Genomic DNA, 20,367 nt, shown 5'->3' with positions numbered 1-20,367 from the left:
CTTGGGAAAATGACTTAACGCTGGATCTCATGTGTAAATGGAGACTACAATCAGGGCATTTTCCAGCCACCCAGACATGAATAATCACACAGAAACTATATTAATTGTAACATTCTTTGGCCTAGTAGCTCAGGCTTCTTATTAACTAACTCTTACATCTTAAATTAACCCATTTCTATTAATCTATGTATCACCACAAGGCTGTTGCCTACCAGTAAGGTTCTGGCATCTTTCTCCTTCAGTAGCTACATTTTACTCTGCCTATGAGAGAGAGAGAGAGAGAGAGAGAGAGAGAGAGAGAGAGAGAGAGAGAGAGAGAGAACACATGACTCAGTGATGAGTGAAACTCTCCAGATGGAAAACCATCATCCCCAGCTCAGAGTCCAGCATTCCTCCATCACTGGCACTCTTGACTGGAATGGCTCCACCCACAGCCCTGTTGAGTTCAGGACCCCCTTTGGCAAGAATCTTAGCCAATGAGGAACTAGGCCAGTTGTTGAGGCTATCAGTAGAGAAGTACAAATTCTACCATGCTGAGTGTTGTAAGAGTGTGAGGCTGCACAGCTGCTAAAACCATCTTGAAACCATAAGTGGGGAGCCATGAAGCTGCCAAGAGAAACAGTAGATCCCGGGAATGAAGCCATTCATAAGACGTGCACCAAAGGCTGTATCCCGTGACGTGATCTATGTCCCGGACAAGCCCTGCCTGGAGCCAACCCACCCATGGTCTGTCATTATGTGAGTTAATAATTAAATTTTATTTTGCGTTTTATTTTTCGTAGGCCAGTATGGATTTGGTTTCCTAGAAACTATAGCCGTGCGACACTTAATTGAAACAGCAGTCACACTGCACAAATGGCATGTTAAAAGTCACAGAGCCCGTGAGCAGAGTGCCTTCTGGGAGTGCAGTGTGGCTGGCAAAAGAAGGAGAAATGCAGAGGCTGCTGAAGGTCTCACTGGAAAAGACTTAGGTCAAATTCAATTTGAGCTTCGTGGTGAAGATAACAACCCTCCCTATTCTGAAATCCCCCAGTTTTCTCAAGCTGTGTGCAAAAATCTTCACGAGACAGCGAGCATTAGCCCGAGAGCAGCAGCCTTGCCTGAGTTATGGCCTCAGACCCTAATGTGTCTGCTGTGGGGTACTTCATCTGGGTCCATCAATCTGCTGGGCAGAAGTCAGGGGTAAGAATTATCACCCTAGGCTTTGGAAGCCATGATCCTTGGTCATACTGATCACATGCCTGGCAAAAAAAAAACCATTGTATCACATGACCTATGGCCAAGTCTCTCCATCATCTGGTACTTGACATTTTGTCATGGACAAGGCAGCCAGAGAACTCCATTTCTGGGCCCCAGATAATTCATAAGACTAGAAAACATAACTGAAGCCTGAAGTCACAGTTCAATGTATGTGGTCACCGAGTCTCGTACTAAGTTTAGCTCCTGTCATACAGACAAGAAAGCTTGTCCTTGGACTACCAGGAATTCATTCTGCCGTTCTGCAGCCTGGGCCAGGCAACGAGGCACACCAGCTAACATTCTCACCAGCGCCACACACAAAAGGCAGTGTCGCTTGTTGTTCGAACAGGACCAGGTTAAAGAGTAACAGGTCTGTCTAAATGGGCTCACAGCTACACAGCCAAGCAGCAAAGATAAGGGAACAATTTCAGATCAAGCCAGAGCTCCAGGAAAGTTTGATGATCTTGGTCATCTGCTTGTCTGGCTATTAATTATCTGCCTGATCCTCTAAATTATAGACCCAATGAGAGCAGTAACCTTGTCGCTTTGAATCAGCACTGTGTCCCTTTTATTTAATGACAGCAAGTCAAGAGCACTACAATATGGCTATAGGTCATGCAATATTAATTCTCTCTCTTTTTCTTTGCCACCCTCTCTCCCTTTCTCCCTCCGTCCCTTCTTCCTTTCCTCCCCCCTCTCGTGTGTGTGTGTGTGTGTGTGTGTGTATGTATGTATGTGTGACTGTATTGTGGGGGGTGTTTGGCCCTTCCCATAATCTCCTGTCACCAAGCCCATGAATAGGTGAGTAAGCTGAGGTGCAGACGAAATAAGTTATACATGTCCACATAAATGATATCTGTAGCGGGGATTTGAACCCAGCACTAGTGGTTCCATACTTCATGCTTTCATTACCACGGTATGCATGTGACCTTCCAACTGTCTACAGCATTCATTTGACAATAACTGTGAAGTATCTACTATACAGCAGTCCTGTGTCCAGGTTCTGGTGATCTGACTATGAGTAACAGAGAACAAAAATCTTGAGAGGATGAAGGCATGGACAGAGGGAAATATGTGGGTAAGTGGCTAGATGGATGCATGGATGTAAACGTGGGTAAACTGAGGGACAGACAGATGTGTTAATAAATAAGCTTATCAACAGAATACTTGGAGAATTAACAAATAGCAAAGAAAGTTTCAAATATGTAGAACGAACCCCTGGATTAGTAGATGAGGCTTCGGGCCTCTCTTGCTGAGTTTTATTCTCATATTTCAAAGATAAATTGTCTGCAGAATGCACACAAACAACATGATTAGAATTCTGGCCCTACAGTTAAAGCACACAGCTTGAAGGTAGAGCCCTTGCCTAGAAGCCTGGCTCCATCCTTTTACCATCTGTGTTATCTGGAACAGATCACTTAACCCCCAAGACCCTTTTCCTCAATTGTAAAATGAGAATAACCCCAACTACTCCCGCAGTTGCGACTTGAATACTAGTTGCTATTGTTTAGAGCCCAGTTCAAATGTCACCTTCCTGATGCAGCTTTTGACTCAATTCAATACAACAACTCTTTATGAATTGTGCCCTTTTTTCAGAGTCTGTGCTAGGGGCAAGGACAGGGCAGTAAATTAGACAAACACAACCTTTGTGTTAGAAGATATATTAGTTAAGCCAGGAGGGAAAACACGGGGAAAAACCAACAAGAAGAGCTGCGAGATGGGGGTTGAGATGCAGAGGACGTGTGATGGGAACAGAATTAGCTTCCTTGATGGCGCCACCCTGCTCAGTATGTGTCTGTCTCCACTATCAAACAGGACTTTTAAAGTGGGGTCTACACGAATTGAATAGAAGAAACAACTTTAAAAATAGATTTAAAAGGATAGGAGTGAGGAAGAAATAAACAAGGGGGAAATCCATCAGTGAAACTGTTGGGACACTCTACTTATTCATGGCAATAATTAGTTGGGACTTCTTCACAGAAACTAAATCCAGGTGCACACTCAGTCTGTTGTGAAGTGATGTCCGCATGTTTAATAACTGAACAGAATATGATCACCTGATCGGAACTGTACAAATCCAAACCTTTCAACTGAAACAACATAAAGATGATTAACAGACTTTAGCAACATGGCATGGTCAATGGGATGTTAAAAGTAGCAAACTCAGTAGAAGCAGTGAAAGGTTTGCACTCTGGGCTGTGCCTCCTTGACATTTCAAAAGTTTGCCCTCTCTCACTCGAACTTCCAAGCCAGCTAAGCTTGCTAGCGAATGAAAGACACATGGCTGAGTCATGCCAACTGCCCCCGCTGACACTGAACCAACTGCCAGGCCCAAAGGCAGCCATTCTATAAAAAACAGCCCCTGCCAGGCTGCCATCTGACTTCAGAGATCAGATGGGTGTACCCTCAACCAGAAGCACCATCTGATCAACCACAAAAATTCTGAGAAATAATCAAGTCTTTAAGTTTTAAAACTGAAAGTTTCATGTGATGTACTGTGCTCTTAAGTCCACTAATGGAACAGACCTGGGCTGAGAAGACCACTAAGTCAGTTAAATGTTCGCTGTACGAGCATATTAACTTGAGCTCAGATTCCCAACACCCATTTAAACAGTCTGCCACAGAAGCACACACCTCAGTCCTTGCCTGCAAGCCAATCTAGCTGAATAGGTGAGCTCCAGGTAGAGCAAGAGAGGCTGTCTGAAAACATAAAGTGGAGAGTGTTGAGGATAATACCCAATGTCAGTCGTTAGCCAGATGCACCCAACTGTAGACAGAAATAGACATACATACAAAAATACTTAGAAAGAAAAACAAGTAAAGACAAAACAAGACCTCTGGGTACCCGTGACCTCTGGCAGATGAGTGAACATGCTATTGTGGGTGATACCCTTCTCTTTTCTTTTCTGTTCTTCAAACAGAAAGATCCTTTCTGCAGAATTTTTTCTCATCAGTAGAAACACACGAGCAGCCCACTCTCTGAAATGTTAAGTGACAGTCTGCCCATGTGCAATCACGTTTAAAGCAGTTGCTCCACAAACACTAGTTGAACACCAGTATGGGCTCGGACGTCTCCTCAGAGCAGAAGATAGGGTGGACACGTGTCCTGACTCTATGTGACTGAGTGAGTATATCAAGGACTGTCATTTAGCCAGATCCAGTGGCCTACCCCAGATCACCACCTCCCATTACTGTTGTGCTTTGAGCCCCGACAGGCAGGGTCTCCAGCTTTATCCTATATTGGAAGGTGAATACCCTTTAGTCTCTCATTCTTACATAGGAGGATAAGCAGCCATGCCGTGTAGATCCAGCTGGAGCAGGAAGTGGCATTACGACAAGGGTTTGGTCCTATCCTGATCGTTAACAAAATGTCTACCTTCCTACACACTACTTGTCAGCACCAGGAAGGAGGGAACTCTGAGTTCAAAGCACAGTGGTTAGGAAGACAGATTTTGGACTCCACTTGCGTTCGAATCCAAGACTTAACGGTTTATGTTGAATAACTTATCTCTACTTTAGTTTCTTTCTAACTCTAACTGAAATGAGTAAAAGTTACCGCTCCTCCGTGCTCTTGTGTGAGGACCTAATGAGAAGAGGCACGTGCATACAAATACCTGGCTGGAGGTGACAAATGTTGTGTGTGCCACTACTTTCCAGTTTCCTCGTTCTTACTCCAGCTACAGTACTCTCTGCTAATGATACGGAACTCTTTTCCTCTGTAAAACTAAGACAGCAGCATGTTCATATCATAATGTCACAGAGAAATTGGAGGATTAAAGAACTATACCAACAGATGGGCAATGAATACATATAGGCTCAGCACCTGGGAAGATAAGGTAGGAAGATCACAAGTTCAAAGCCATTCTGGGCTACATAGTGTGTTCCAGGCTAGCCTGGGCTACAGAATGAGATCCTAGCTCAAAAATTAAAAACAAGCTAGTAAATCACACATATTAAAGGCCTCGCGCAGAGACTAGAACTTAATAAGTAGTAAGAGATACATTATTTTGTGTCCTAGTTTCCTCATTCATATAATAAAATGGACAACAGAGTTTCTGTATAGGTTATGCTTTGATGTTAGATTTGAAATAGATACTGATTCAATCAGCATTACCTTGCCTACCGTTACTGAGAAGGGTTTTGCAGATATTTGATGTGTGGTCAGGACCCCACAACTGGCCTGGGGAGTTATCACATTCTGAGCCTCTCTGTAGCTACATACAAAACAGGAGCAGTTACCCCTTTACACACACCCTGAAAGTCAAGACCATGGCAAATAACTGCTTAAAGCTAACAAATTTACAAGTGAAACAAGAAACAAGTCTGAATGAGGGCGTATCAGTCTTCGGCATCCATCCATCACTTCCCCAGTCCTAGGCCATAACCTTTCACAGGGAAGAATGCCATAACCAGCCCTGCTCTGTTTCCTAAGAGAGTAGTGTTATTTCACAGGGCAGACTTCCTTTGCTCAAGGAAAGGCTGTGAACCCACACAACGAGTACTGTTTCTCCATGGAGAGCCAATCAGCAGCCTTATCCCTGGGGCTGTGACTTGGCAGCCAGCCCCGCCCTGCGCCCCCAAGAGCAGATGGCTGCCTTCAAGGCCATCTTTCTCTGAGCTCCATCCTCATACCCCGGGAACCTTCGGTAATTACTGTTATCATTCTTACATTAAATAAGACTGAACAAAAGCAAGACTCCAAAGGTGCAGCGGAAAAAAATAATCAAAAATTAAAAAATAAAAATAAACACAGGCATAGGCACACACACAAACACAGATACAAGCACAAAGAAACATCCAGGCAGGAACTTAGACGCCACAAGGTGCTTTAAAGGCTGAGACATGAAAAGAGACTCTGGGGCATTACAGCGCCAGAAACCAGCATGCACACAACTCCTTTAATCTGCCTCTCCCTTACAGGCAGACAGTCTTGTTTCCGGCTTGCTTGCCCCTGTTTTGCCTGCAAGGAACATGGCAGGGTGTATGCAAAGTCTACGCTGACAAGGACCATCCCTGTTTTTCTTGATTCCTCACCAGTTTTTAAAGTTGATGATCTGAATTACATTTGCTCCTTAAAGAACTAACTCGCTAGGAAGAAGTGTTTGATTTTTTTTTCTTCTGTTTGTTTGAAGCTTGGAACTTGCTAAGTGGAGGTTTGTTTAAATGCTCTCTGTTTCCAAAAGCATTTTCTTCTCCAACTTAAGTAGCTTCCATTCCTCCTCCTCATCTTCCTACCTCTTCTCCTCTTCACCCTCTTTTCTTTGTGTTTATTTAATTTTGGAAGACCCCAAATCTAGCAGACTATTGTTCTGGATCAAGGTATCCCCAGACAAGACTCTGCTGCAGGGAGGCTAGGGGGAAGGACTTCTGTTGTAGGCACACCTTCTAAAAGGAGAAGCAGCAGCAGAGAAAAGCAGCCTGCTGCTCAGCCCCGATTTGATTAGCATCACAGAAAGACGTTCCAATGTTTCCAAAGAAATCAGCTTTTCTGCATAGAATTCGCTTTATTCTGCAAAGTTCTAAGTCTGTTCTGTTCTTTGTAGAGGCCTGGCCCTAGATTTCAGCGTCTTGGCAGCACCCTTCTCCTTAGGGTGGGAGGTAGGAAGGAGGAGAACAAGCAGGTTCTAGAAACAAGACAAGCAAAGCAGGCACACAGCAAGCCAGCAGACAGACAGACGGATGCATCCGAAGAGAACCATCCTCACATCATTTTTTGCCTCAATCAATTTCCCTACTGTTTAAAAAAAAACTTGGAGGAGATGATAAACATCTATAGATCTGTGTATCCACCTGTCTGTCTGTCTGTCTGTCTGTCTGTCTGTCTGTCTATCTATCTATCTATCTATCTATCTATCTATCTATCTATCCACTTACCTTGGTATTATAACAGGTAAACTGAAGTACACCAAATTCTTCCTCAGCTCCTGTGGCACATCAGGCTATATGGCTGAACGACTTGTTTGTAGCAGGGTGAGTGGAGCCTGACTCAGAGCTCTGGACTTCATTCCCAAAACTCTTAATCAGGATCTCAGCGAGTCAGTAAATCTTAATCTTTATTATAAAGAATGTCACCATTCATTCAGATTACATTTATTAAGCATTTATTAAGGGGAGACACTATGGCTGGTGCAAGATGAATATTCAGGAATAGCATCCTAGTAAAAAACGCCTTGGGAGCCCTATATTCTTCTAGCCCTCTTGAGTGTGTGCAGGCATGCACATGCTCATATGTTCCTGTTTATAGACTTAGAATACGCAAATTTACAATGCACCATTGTGTTGCATGTCTGACTGACTACATTAAATAAAACTGGTCATGACAGAAGAGGATCCTGAAGTCACCTGTGGGTCATTCCAGAGCCAACAGACACTCCCCTTGGGGAGAGTCTCAAGAGTACTACAGGCCTCATTTCTCCTCTTCAAGGTAGGCAACCCAGGAGAACTGGCTGCATTTGCTTCTCCCAGAAGGGTGTTAATTCCACCACTACCCTTCTTCTCCCATTCCCTTTTCAAAGTTGTGCTCTGTGGATTCTACTGAAGCCTTTAAGGAATTCCTTTCAAGACAGTACCACTGCTCTGGAAGCCAGGCCATGGGATTCAGAGCCATAAGAGGTCTTCCTAAATTGCAGTTACTGGAATGATTTTTTTTTTTGCTTGTTTATTTTGTTTTACAAGGCAGGTTTTCTTTAAAACTCTGACTGTCCTGGACATTGTTCTATAGACCAGGCTGGCCTCAAACTCAGAGATCCGCCTGCCTTTAATGCTGGGATTAAAGACAGGTGCCACCACCGCAAGGCTGATGGAATGATTTTAAGGAGAGATTTTACTTTAAGGTTTGTTTTAATTATGTAAAGAAAAAGACAGCCTGGGTTGGATACTCTTTCTACAGTCTGATTAGATTCAGCCCCAATTCTTTTTTTATGTGATGGAAAGGGTGAGCCTTCAGTCTGCCCTAGCCATCCTAAAAGTGATGAATATAAGATTCAGAGAGGCCAACTCAAGGGAAATGTCATCTATGAAAATTCGGCTGCAAAGATGTGGAAGAATCAGCCACCCTTAAAAATAAATGCTATTTTAATATAGAAGGGTACGTCTTCAAAGCACAAAGAATTTTTAGGAAGATGTGTATGTGATTTAAAAGTTCCAAATGAGCTTACACCCATAAATGATACATGTATTGAATAACCGTCATTTATATGGGTTGGCTTGTGTCCCCAAAATTCTTCATTGGAACCCTAATCCCCCTGTCCAAGTAAAATACACTTGGATATAGGGTCCTTGCGGGTGTAATTGGGCTCTTTATGTATTTTGGATGTTAAACCTTTCTGAGATATACAACTTGCAAAAGCTTTCTCCCATTCCACAGATTAGGAAACACTGTCTAGTCATGTAACCTGGTAATCATGCTCCTCGGTATTTACCTGTGGACACTCACAACTCATACCCACACAAAAGTCAGTATGTGGATGTTTCTAACAGCCTTTATTCTGAACCAATAAGATATGGAAGAAACCAGGATGCTCATCAGTGAGTAAACAGACAGACACAGAATGCTGAGCCCAGGTAATGGGATATGACTGATTTGAGAAAGCCAAGGCAACGGTTGAAAGGTCACTTCACAAGAGCAGAACCAGAACTCCAAATCAGATTTGACATCAGTTCTTCTCAGGTGCTCACCCAGTGCAGGTAAAGGAAATGGGCTGCCAAGCTGAAGAAGACATGGAAGAATTTAATGTCTAATACATGCCAAAGAAGCCAGCTGAAAAGGATCCATGCTAAATCATCCCAACCACAAGACAGTCTGAGAAAACAGGAGGAACAGACAATAAAAATCCTGTAGTTGTCAGAAGTAAAGGAGTAGGGAGGATGAGACCTTGAGCGTTTTAGGGCTTTGCGTGTTAATGTAAAGCCAGAGCTAGGCCATTACTTATGTGTCTGAACTCACAGAATGTACCACGACAGGAGGGAAACTCACACACATGATGAACTTTGGGTGACTGCAACGTGCTACTGCAGGTTCATCTATGAACAATGTACCATCCTGATCGGTGATACTGATAATGCAGGATGCCGGGCATCAACAGGTGCGTCAGGGAGTATGTGGGATCTCTCTGTGAACCTATAGCTGCGTTAGAAAAAAAAAAAACCCTGGAAGAAACAAATGATAAAAGGAAAAACCAATATTTCCAGCCAGACTCACTAGGAGAGCAGATGAAACTACTGTGTTGCTTGGATGACCCTGTGCGACCTGTTGATTTGAGCAGAACTGACTGCATCCATTTGGGGAGTATAGAGCAGCTAAGGAACAGCCACAGCTTGGTAACCCAGATGCAATGAAGACTGGCAGAAGAGTTCCTAGTGGGCTCTCTGCTGGGCCTCCTTTTGACTGGCTCTGCTTAGAATCTACTTTTCCCATTGTTTGCGTGGCTCTACGAGCTGTGTACCAAAGAGAATGCCTTTGTGCTGCCACACCCTCCAATGGATCTGTTTCTTAAAATTAAACCACTTCATTCTAATGAACTCAAAAATAAAAAATCACACAGCTGCCTAATGACATTCTTGCCCATCCCAAACTCTCTCCACTGCTATCTGGGGGAACTTCTACCCAGGCAGAACATCCATTCTCAAGTCACGGAGCTGTGCTTAGGGTTTTAAACGTTCACGATCAATTGCATTTTTATTCATTTGCCACCACAAAAGAAAAAAAAACCATCATGATGGAGTCGAAAGCAAGAAATTATCTTAATATCCTCTTTTAAGTTTGCATTCTTTTGCCTGCCTTCTGTCCTTTCATTACCTAATATTACCTTCTCGGCTTCCTTTCTAACATTACATTATACCCACACTCATAGCTTCATATTATATACATGTTTATATAGCTGTATATTTGCCTCTATATATTATATAGGATATATATATTCATATATGAGGGAGGACCATTTGATTTCATCTTTGTTTGACCACTTCACTTAATATTGTACTTTTGAGTCCATCTATTTTTTGCAAATTTCATGATTTCAGGTTTTTTGTACAACTTGATAATACTTCATTTTGTATGTGTACCACATTTTTATTATCCAGTCCTTTTTGGAGAGACATTTAGGCTGGCCCATTTCCTTGTATGAACAGAGCAGCAGTAAACATGAATGAGCAAGGATCATTACGGTAGGGTGTGGTGTTCTTGGGTCTGTGTTCAGGATCAGAACGGCTGCTTCAAATGATAGATCTAGTTTCTAATTCTTTGAGGACACCCCCCCACTCTGATTAACACAATGTCTGCATAATTTGTATCCCCACCGGCAATGAATAAGAGTTCCCCTTCCCCCACATGCTCTCTGACATCTCCTGTCATATTTCTTAATAATAACCATGCTGACCTGGTGAGGTGGGATCTCAAAGTACTTTAATTACATTTCCCTGATGGCTGGGGGTATTAAACATTTTTTTTTAAAATAATAGCTATTGACACTTAGTGTTTCTTCTTTCGAAAAAAAGCATATTTCACTAGCCCATGTGTAGACTTTCTTGTTTCCTTGGAGTTTAACTCATGCAATTCTTTGTAAATCCGGGGCATCAGCCCCTATCTGAAGTGTAGCTGATAAAGATTCTCTCCCATTCTGTGGGCTTGTCTGTTAGCTCTGCTGATTGTATCTTTTGCTGTGCAGAAATCTTTTCTTCTAATGTAGTCCCACCTATTGTTTCCTGGAGCTGGTTCCTGTGCTAGTGGTGGTCTGTTCAGAAAGTCCTTGCCTAAGCCAAGGTCTTGAAAAATATTCCCTGTGGTTTCTTCAAATAGTTTATGTATTTCAGGTTTTTATTACTGTCTCTGATTTTTTTGTATAAAGATATGTATCTAGTTTCATGCAGGTGTATGAACATTTTGCCAGCAGCATTTGTTGAATAGCCATCTTTTTATGACTGTGTGCTCTTCTACAGTCATCAAAAATTATGTGGGCATAGCTTTGTCTGATCCTTTCCAAGGCCTCTATTCAGCTTCATTGGCCTAACTGGTTTGTGCCAGTGCCAGGCTGTCTTTGTCACTACAGCTCCGTAGTGGAAACTGAGGTTGGCGACAGTGGTACCCCAGCTGTGCTCTTTCCTCTTAGGGGTGCTCAGCTTCCCCTGGTCTTCCGTGGCCCAGAACGAATTCTTAGCCTGTTTTTCTAAACATATGAAATATAATATTGAAATTTTGATGGGTTTCACATTAAATCTATAGATTAGTTTTAGTAGTAAAATCAATTTCTTGATATGAATTCTGCCAACCCAGGAGCATGGAAGGTCTTCCATCCTGTAGGGTCCTTTTTCCCTTCAATTTTCTTTTTTTCAATGCCTTGAAGTTTTCATTAAAGAGATCTTTCATTTCTTCAATGTGTTTTATTCCTAGGTACTTTTCATTTGAGCTATTGTGACTGTGATATTTTTCCTAATTTCTTTCTCGATTCATACACAACAAAACATCAATACTAGGAGAATCTCAGGCTTTGTATTGGGCTTTGTATTTTAGCTTTGGTGGTGGTGGGTGGGCTGCCAAGGCAAGGTATTCACTGCAAAGCCTATGCATGCCTCCAAGTAGCAATCCTCCCGACTCAGCCTCAGGAGTGCTCCTGTGTTGCTGTGCCTGCTGTGCCTTCGCACCTATAAAAAAGGTCTGGACTTGTCTTTCCCGTGCCTTAAATTGATGGTGTTCATTAAGTGTGTGTGTGTGTGTGTGTGTGTGTATAAGTAAAACTCTTCTTTAATAAATTGCCAAATGGGCTTAAGAGATTGTTCAGTGGCTATGAACATTGGCTACTCTTTCAGAGGACCAAGGTTAGACTCTCAGCACTCATGTGGTGATGCACAATTATCTGTAGATGCTCTCTTTTGGAGTTCGTGGGCACTACATGGCATAGTGTGGCAAACATATCCATGTAGGCAAATACATATGAAAATAGAACTAAAATACAAAATACTTAAAATGCACCAAAACATGAGTGATCACAGTGAATAGTGAAGTCCACATACTCTGTCAGGACCAGCAAACAACACAGGCTCCACCCCAACTCCTCTAGAGGCTTCCTCACATAACTAGATGATAATACCGCACTTTCTCTCAGAAAAAAAATGTATCCTATAGTTAATCACATCTTTGCCTTGGTTTTCTTCACTCGAAATGGGCACCATTACAGAGTCCCCTTGCAATTTTACTTGCCAATGTCCCCTCCCCAAGATCTTCCTGGAAGTTTGTTTTATGTGCATTTTTGGTCTATTAGAATATATTATTCTTAAAATAGCTAGCTTATTAGGAATACATACAGATAAGGTGGAATTAATGTGTGAACGTGTGATTTTCTTCCTCCAAAATTCCAAGAAATGCCAAGAGAATATTTTGCAAAATTCTCAAGGCTATGACATGGAAATGATTAAAAGCACTCAAGCTGATGATGATCCAGGTGACAGCCACAAATAAAGACAGTGGTGCACATCTGTGACCCGACCACTCCTACGGTGAGATGGGAAAAGTTCACGTGACAGCTAGCCTGGAACACTCTGCAGGGCAGAAATACTTCAAATCAAGGTAGAAGGAGAGAACCACTCCCAAAAGTTATCCTCTAACCTCAACAGGCATGAGAAATGGCATGCCAATGCCTGCACACTCACACACACACACACACACACACACCATCATCATCATCATCATCATCATCACCACCACCACCACCACCAACACCCTGTGCACACATACACAAAATAATTATTTTTAAAATAGATATACAAAACTCTGCAGCAATACGCAGATCTACATGGCAGTGGAGTAACCTTCACATTGCTGGGAATAACTGATGCTCACAAAAGACTAAGCTTGAGCTCCAAGGCTAAAATATAAGAAGACGAAATGCCACAGGCTTCTAGGGCATTCTTGAGTTAAAAAATTAGGAGCTATACTCCAAGAGTCCCAACATACACAGTGAAGACACATGATGTTCAAAGCTGTACAAATAAAAAGAAAATTTTAAAAATGAAAACTCTATGTAAAATTTATGCCACAAAGTTGGAAAATCCATGCAAAATAAATGAGTTCTTAAGAAAATATAATTTACTGAAGCTGACTCAAGAAGAGGTAGAAAATTGGAGTGGAGGAAATCAGAAATGCTGTCAATATATATACACATATATTGAGGACAAGGAACCAGTGAAAGCATTTTGAAAATAGATGCCAAAATTAAACACACATATACCTTTCAACTTAGAAATCCCACTCCTGGAAGTCTATCAAATAGAAATAAAATTGCTGGTGCCACGGGATGTAAGTTCAGGTTATTAATGCAGAATCACTTGGGGAAGAAAAAAAAGAAGTAAAGAAAATGTCGAACCATAGAAAGTTCTAGAGTTGCTCAAATGAGCTAGAGTTTTCACCAGCTCATTTGAAGCAGCTTCAAAAATGAGTGGACAGTGAAGGCAGGCAAGAGGAACCAGTGAACAAAAGTTAAGTTTTGCAAACAACAATCAAAATAAACCCTTTGCTATGTGTGTGTATATATATATAATATCATGAACACAGAGAGGCTGCAGAAAGCTGCATACAAAGCTATAAGGCTCACATATGCAATGAGGACTGGGCATGAGCGGGGAGGGAAAGGAGAGGAAGCCATTTAGAAAAAAGAATGAGATCAATCTGGTCCTAACCTGGGAACTGTGTTACTGCTGCGTAGCTTTCACAGTGCTCAAAGTCTCTATGTATGCCACCAGAGGGGAAAAGTAATCATCAATTTGTCCTGGCTGTGAACCCTGCAAACTGCAGTAACAACCACCCTGGAGACATATGTACACTGGTACAAGGGTGGTACAAATGTTATAGGGGTAACTACCCACTTTCTGCTTGAATTGAAGGTCTGGGTCACAAGACAGAACTCATGCCTGCCACTGTTAACAACCAAGGACAGAAGGCTCCACAGGTCGTAAGTGGCAGGAAAGCACCTACCACTATCCTTCTGCTCAACAGACATAGTATTAACTCACTCCTAGTGACTTATCCTTATACCCACAGATAACTGCATCTCTCAGCTACCATCAAAGAAACCTCTTTTTTATGACATATGTGGTGATTAAAACAGAGACCCAGCACTGGTCAACTTGCAAAAAATAAAAACTTTGAAGTTCTCAGCCTTAAATCATACACATACAGCACATGCCTCCTCCCAGGGTTTAGGGATGGATCGTCAAGGAAGAGAGGAGGAAAGACCGGATGAGCCAGAGGGACAGATGACTATAGCAAGAGAGTATTTTCTAGACATCACAGATGTGAAATGACATTAGCTCTGGCAGCATACACATGACCTGAGTAATATTAAACCTAGCTATTGGCAACCAATGGCTGCTGGGAAGGAGACTAAGTTATCTTCAGTGATGTGGCCCCTGAGAGGTTATTTATGTTCCAGATGATGGTCATATATCCATGCACATGCAGACACCACTAAGTAGACACAAAGTGTTAAAAATAACAATAATAAGAGAACACAAAAATTTGGGAGGGAATAGTGATGAGGGTGAAATGAGGAGTGAACATAATCAAAAAAAAGTACGAATAAAATTTTCAATCGATAAAAAAGAAGCAATGGATTATATGAAAGATAAAGATGATGACATGCTTTCCATGTTATGATTCTCTTGATGTAGAATCATATATGTACATATCATGTACATACATTTGTTTTATGATTACAGATATAACTTTCCAAAAACACAAATAAATGGAAAGGAGCCAAACCTAGACTTTGCAAAGATAGTCTTGGCTAGCCCTGTGCACACAACAGAAATTCATAGAAATTCCTGAAATCAAAAAGGTAGAAAGCTTTTCAGCTCAGTTTATCAATGCTGGTACAAAAGACAAACAAATATCATATGCCAGAGAAAAGCTGTTGCCTAGCTGCACATATGAACGGGAAGCAAACCACCTGCCAATCATATCTAGGGGTTATTAGAGAACCACAGCCATGTGGGGCTTGTGTAAATGATGCAAACAGAGCGCTTTGGAGTCCTCACTAAGATGCCTACAACAGGGAAGTGTGGTGCAAACTGAACATCAGTGAGTTTTCCATTCGAGAACTAAGGTCACAAGGTAACGCCACCACCACTTTGAAAGCCAGAGATGCCTGTGTCACAGTGGGTTGGAGTCAAGAGCTGCCTGGAGAAACACAGCCCCCAATGCTGGGATCACAACTGATAATCCTGAGGAACACTGGGCTGACTGGACTACTGTGAGTTTGGAAAGCCCAGGGGTCCCTGTCATAGAGGGTAAATGATTGTCTGAGATCAATTAGGTATCCAGAGTTCTAATCCACTATGACACTAACTACTCAGCATGAGCCACACAGCTTCAAGAATCTAGGTAACTCACTAGAACGACCCACAGTGCTGTGACAGTGGTTTCTGCTCACTGTTTTGCTTACAAACAACTGAATAGCAGCTGAAGAGAGAGAGTTGGGGAAGGGCAAAGTACACGGTGGGCAGAGAATGGAAAACTCTGTGCCTTCTTTGTACCCTGTACCTGCCTGTTGCATCATGGTCACCAGCCCAAAATACCCCAAAACTCCATGGTCCTTCAGGACTTCCTGTGGATGTTTCAAGTAAGTAGAATTGACTAATTAGGTGAATTGGTGACATGGCTCAGTATCCAGCCCTTCTCTTCTCTTAAGGTGGGAGCTGGAGACAAAAATCACAAACTCAAACTAAGTTTGGTCTTGCTAGTGACCTGTCTTCAGGGGTCATCTTGAGAGCACACAAATGACTGTAAATTCCAAGGGCATTTAAAGCTCTGTGCCAAGAGCCAAGAACACAGACTAGTTATAGCTTTTATTTCCTTTCTTTCTTTTAAAAGTTGCCAGTGCTGTGCATGGAACCTGGGGCCTTGTGCTTGCTGGAGGTCCCTGCACTGTACCCCATCCCTGAATTTATATTTTCTGTTATCATGTTTCTCCTTACACATGCTGGAGGCCTCTGTAGTCTATCCCATCCCTGAATACATATTTTCTGTTACACTTCAGAATACTCTACTATTTCATAAATTTTATCTCTAGAAATACCATCAGGGTATGTATGTTCTGTGAAGAGTAGAGTTAAGATATCTTGTGGATCTTAGTGTCCTGTGGACCAATGGTCTTGTATCCTGTAAAGATTTGTCACTTGTATTATTTTAGTAAAAAACTAATTGGCCAGTAGCCAGGCAGGAAGTATCGGTGGGATGACAAAAACAGGAGAATTCTGGGAAGAGAATAGTCTCCATCTGCAGTCATCACCCACCCAAACACAAAGGAAGCAAGATGAGAATGCCTCACTGATAAAAGGTACCAAGCCAAGTGGCTAACACAGACAAGAATAATGGGTTAATGTATGATGTAAGAGATAGTTAATAAAAAGTCTGAGCTAATAGTCCAATCAGTTTATAATTAATGTAGGCCTCCTTGTGTTTCTTTGGGACTGAATGACTGTGGAACCTGGTAGGACAGAAACCTCTATCAACATTAGTGGTAGAGAAAAGAGCCATCCACTTCAGAATAAGCCTGGAAATGCCCAGTGGACCTACAAAAGAAGGATTATACTCCAGAGCATTTCACCTTGTCTCACCTAAGGGAGGGCAGTCCCTTACCCCAGGTCCCCAGCTGCCTTCCTGCCTCAAGGAAGAGAAGTAGTTCTCAACACCGTGGCTGCCACAACTACACTCCAGTATGATGACCAAAGGAACTACCTCTCTCTGAGGGGAAGTGTTCACAGAAGTCTGAAATGCATAGGGCAATACAAACACTGGGTATATATGAAACTTCTAGCACCATAAAGGGAATCACAATCCTACCAAGCACTTCACACCTGAAGGGCTGTTTATATCGTACAATAACTTGTCCTGGTGTTCAACAACAAGACATGCTAAAATGCAAAGAATATGAGAACTCACTATCTTTAGTGATGTCAGTGGCATTTACTAAATTATAGATCAAGAAACAAGCATGTCGGGCAGTGGTGGGGCACGCCTTTAATCCCAGCACTCAGGAGGCAGAGGCAGGTGGATCTCTGTGAGTTTGAGGCCAACCTGGTCTACAAGACCTAGTTCCAGGACAGGAACCAAAAGCTACGAAGAAACCCTGTCTTGAAAATAAAAAAAAAAGAAACAAGCATGTATTTATTCAAATAGACTACAGAACAATATTTCATAAAGCTTAGTCTGCATATGCTAGCTACAGCTCAAGAAATAACAGACACTAAAAACCCAAAATAGATACAAACAAAATAAATATCTTAACATATGATCCAGAAATGTCATTACTAAATATATACCCAAAATAATTTTCAATGGCCTCTTGAAGACATCTCCAGTTGTCTACATGAAAAGTAGAATTACCCACAAGAACTAAAGCAGAAAATCAATAGTGCCCATCTTTGGATGAATGGGTAAGAAAAATGCAGTAGACTATTAATGGACTTCACAAAAGAAAAACTGATTGTGGATATGGCTCAGAGCATAAAGTGTCTACTGTGCTAGCATGAACACCTGTGCTATGGTCTTCGATATTCACAGAAAATCCAGGTTAAGCTGTGTGCATCTATAACCCCAACTCCAATAGGGAGACACAAGCAGCTATTAAGAGCTTGGCGATTGGCAAGTCAAAGCAAATTTTTGAGCTCCAGGTCCTGTGGGGTGGGTAGCAAACAAATTGTCTCAAAAAGTAAAGTGGAGAGATGTAGAGGAAGACACCCAACATTAATCTCTGGCTTCTCTTTATGTAAGCACAGTCATGTACATCCACACTCAAACACATGAACACACACACACACACACACAGCATCTACAGAGAGAGACAATGAGATTACAGCTCCAAAGCTAAAACAACATCTAGAGCCTATAGCCATAGGGACAAAATAAACTGCCATCTAAGAATAGTTTACCCTGAAAACCTGTCACTCAAGAATAAAGAAAGACAAACAATTCCATAAAAACACAGAAACAGAAGGAATCCAATCACCTTTAGACTTGTCTTAAAGACATGCTGAAGGCAGGTCTTCAGGTGAAAAGACAGGATGCTGGGAACATGTAAACTTTGGAACATATCCAAAGTTTCTCTGGAGCAAAGACCTTGGTCAAATGAAGAACACTGCTGTAATTGGAGTTGCCAACCACGTTCAAGTCTGACAGAAATATTAAAAGACAGAAATAGTTTTGAAAACCTGTATATATGACCTGTTCATAAGTACATAATATAAAAGTTTAGCATATGAATCTAAAATTTTAAAAAGAAGGATTAACTTTAGAATTTCTATATACAAATGAGCTCATCTGTTAGTGATTCAAAATAGACTCTGAGATACTGTATGCGAGCCTCATGGTAATCAAATTGAAGACAAAACAATAGTAGACACACTGAAGACAGAGAGGAAACGATGAGTTCAGGTACAAATGACCTTGTTAAATAGAACAAGAGAAGACGACAGAAGACAGTAACTACAAGGCCAAGACTGCTGAGTGTATTAAGGATAAGAATGGATTTCACCCCTGAACCAGACACCCACATCTACCCTCCCAACCAAGGCTCAGGAAACTCTGTGAAAGAGGAGGCAGAAAGGATGGAAGAGACGGCAGATCGGGAGAAGTACATCTTCTGGACAGAAAACAGCTACTGCAACTGTAACTCGCATTAGCCATAGTTAACTGCGTAAGACCTACATGAGACCAAATCAAACAAACCAAAGTAGCTATTGGCAGCTGATAGTTGCTGGAGAAGAGAACATCTTTCCTTCTTTAGGATGTGACCACTGATAAGTTTCCCATGCTCCAATGGATTGCACCACATGCTTGTACACATGGAACTCACTAACTGGATTTAGTGATTCCCCAACAGCAGAAAAGAAAAACAAGATAAACTTGAAAGAAGAATGTGTTGAGAAGGATGTGGCAGGGAAAACGGGAGAAGATTTAATCACATTTCATTTACATATAGATGAGACTCTCAGAAATAAGAAAAAATATCAAAGAAAACTAGCAAAAAGGAACATTAAGTCTTTAATTACTAATAATCTTTTAAATGTAAATGTATTAAATTCTTTAGTCAAAAGATATAGAATGGCTAAATGAATTTTAAGCAAAAGTTTCATATAATTCATTAAGCCTTTGCCATGAAGTAAACAGAAAATCAGAACAGAGCAATAATGAAAAAAGGAGACTGAATCAGTAATTAAAAACCTCCTAAAACTGAGAGGGGCTCAGTACCACAGCAAACATCTGAAGATTGATTAATAACAATCCTTCTCAAGTTCATCCAATATTTTGAGGAATTTTTAAGCTGATTACTCAGAGTTCAGCAAGTTTCTGAAACCAAAACCAAACAATATCATCATGAGAATAAAATTAGAGGCCAATATTATTATAGAATATAGCCTAAAATACTCAACAAAATATTTGCAAAATAAATTCTGAGAAAAAACCCTATAACATGACCAAATATAATTTAGTCCTAGCATGCAAAGATGGTTCAACATACGCAAATCAATAAAGGTGATTCATCACATTAACAGAATATAAAATAGATGCCATATGAGCGCCTCAAAAGACTCAGAAAAACCACTCAACACAATTCAGCAATCTTGGGGCTTGGTGTATAACTGAGTGTTAGAACACTTACCTAGTATGCATGAGTATGTGTTCATTCCCAAACCCTGAAGAGTACTCAGTAATGTCCTTCAATATACTAAAAGCCCTATGGCAAACCCACAGCTAACAAACAAAAAAATAAAAACTCACCGTTAAGATTTGGGACAAAACTAGGATTCTTATTATTGACACTTCTATTCAGTATAATATTCAATATTATCTCCAGAGAAACTAGGCAAGAAAATGAAATAAGCAAACTGCATCCAAAATGGAAAAAAAGAAATTGAATTTTCTCTGTTTGCAAAGAATATTATCTTATATATAGAAAACACTCAGGATCCTACCAAATTTCTGTTAAGATCAATAAGCAACTTCAGTGAAGTTGTGGGTTATAAAATAAACACAAAAGTCGGTTTCGTTTCTATACTTAGGAGACACGAAATTAAGAAGACAACCTCTTTTGCAAGCACACTCTTTAAGATTCACTGTAAATTAATTTAACCAAGGGG

This window comes from Microtus ochrogaster, chromosome 8 (genome assembly GCF_000317375.1).
Source record: "Microtus ochrogaster isolate Prairie Vole_2 chromosome 8, MicOch1.0, whole genome shotgun sequence".
In the NCBI taxonomy this organism is placed as follows: domain Eukaryota; kingdom Metazoa; phylum Chordata; class Mammalia; order Rodentia; family Cricetidae; genus Microtus; species Microtus ochrogaster.
Note: the sequence above shows the minus strand (reverse complement) of the source record.